Genomic DNA, 2,099 nt, shown 5'->3' with positions numbered 1-2,099 from the left:
AGGGGCTGGTGGAGCTGGAGGGTTTGGTGAGTCTGAAGGGGCTGGAGGGGCTGGAGTTCCAAGGACTTGACCTGGAACCTTGAACATGCAGCCGTGCATTCGGACTCCAGCTTTTCCTTTTTACTTCTCTGTCTTTGGCCGCTAGAGAAATAGATCAGCCTCATAATATTATTTCCTCGACTACATCTTACAAGGCAAAACTTTAAGTTAGGGACATCTCACATTTTAGTCAAGACCAGTGGACCTAGGGAAGAGTAAATCAGAGAATTCCAGGGTGGGAGAAGTTATTCCTAGACAATGAATCCCCTGGATTTGGGCTGAGGAGTGAGACAGCTGGTCACCCTAGGGGTGAACAGAGCCAAGCACGAAAGCCTCATAGTTTTAATAACGGAAGTTGGATTCAGGGAGTACCAGTGCATTTCTGTGATTAGCATATCGGCAGTGAGATTTCCCTATGTTGTAGCTCAGAAGGGGGGCTGCCGAGATGACCCCCTAGGGAAAAGTGAAAAACTCTGCCTCTAGAACAGAGATCTGGATTTCTCTTCCATCGCTCCATCTGAGCTCAGGGATTCTGTGCCCCTCGCTCTCCAGGCAGGTTTTACACCAGATGATCGTCTAATTGCTGTGAATGCAGCCTCTGCAGAAAGTCCCCTTCTGGGAACATTATCAATTTCAAACCTTGGTCAGTCATGAAGCCCCATTGGAGGACTTCATCCTGAAATTCACAAAGAAAGAAAGAAAGAGACCCTGCAACGCTGTCCTGCATCTAACATGCCTGAAAATTCCAGTGCTGCGACAGATGGCCCTGCTCCGTGTAAGTGACAATGCCCCAGCAGGCCATTGATTCTGCTGGTGAAATTTAAATATCTGAACAATGACTGATGGTGCTAGGGAGAAGTGTACCTTCAATCCTTTCAACACCCGCCCCGGCCAGGGTTCAGCGTATTTCAGTAGTCCTCGTAAAAATAGATCGGTAAACAGCCTCATTTATGGCAAATGCTTGGGGTTCCTAAGTTATTGTGCGATGAATGCTCATGGAGCTGAGGTGTAGCTAGGGATGAAGTTTCGCAGAATATAGATGGAACCGAGTTGGCAGAGACCAAGACAGCTCATGGGAGGAGCTCAGAGGAAAATCAACGCTTTCTCTCTGTGAGAAAGTTTTGAAAGCCTTTCCCTTTAAGAAAAGTGAAAACTGTAGTTTAATTTTAAGGAACACGATAGTTACAAAACCTGGGCTCTTTCAAATTACGAAGTTTTGTTTATGAAAGAAAGACTTTGAGATTTCCCTTTAAGATAGAATGGGGAAACTAGGATTATAGTAAGGCTTGTTTATCAGCAGTTAATAATAATGACTGTGTTTCTACATGCTTTTCCCTTACTCTGAAATAGGTTTTACTTTGCTTAAATTAGTAATTAGTAAATGTTAATGCATTATTGGTTTAATAATACATTTATTTATTTTTGAGACGGAGTCTAGCTCTGTCGCCCAGGCTGAAGTGTGATGGCGTGGTCTCAGCTCACTGCAACCTCGGCCTCTTGGGTTCAAGCGATTCTCCTGCCTCAGCCTCCTGAGTAGTTGGGATTACAGGCACCTGCCACCATGCCCAGCTAATTTCTTCTATTTTTAGTTGAGATGGGGTTTCACCATCTTGGCCAGGCTGGTCTTGAACTCCTGACCTTGTGATCCACCTGCTTCGGCCTCCCAAAGTGCTGGGATTACAGGCGTGAGCCACCGCACCCAGCTAATAATACATTAATTAATTAAACTGCTTTAATATTAAAAGCAGTTTATTTTCACAGAAAAAGCCTAATTACTTGCTATTGTATACTACAAATGAGAAATGTCGTAATTCCCACTGGGGGCTGTTGATACTGCACCTCATAATAAGTGTAAGAGTTCACGTGGTTCACATTCCTAATTATAAGCGCAGTGCCAAGGACTCTCAGGATAACTTCTGCAAATCTAAGCCTTCAGAAAAGGGATGGAGCGACAGAAGGAGTGCATCATGGCTTGGGCATCAAGGTGCTTTGGGCATGAAGAGCCTCTACTGTGAAGTTAGAGGTTTCCAATATTAGCTCTGTTTTGATATATGCACAAA

Source organism: Cebus imitator, unplaced genomic scaffold (assembly GCF_001604975.1).
Source record: "Cebus imitator isolate Cc_AM_T3 unplaced genomic scaffold, Cebus_imitator-1.0 Scaffold304, whole genome shotgun sequence".
Lineage (NCBI taxonomy): Eukaryota > Metazoa > Chordata > Mammalia > Primates > Cebidae > Cebus > Cebus imitator.
The sequence above is the reverse complement of the archived record's forward strand: the minus strand, read 5'-3'. Positions refer to the sequence as shown.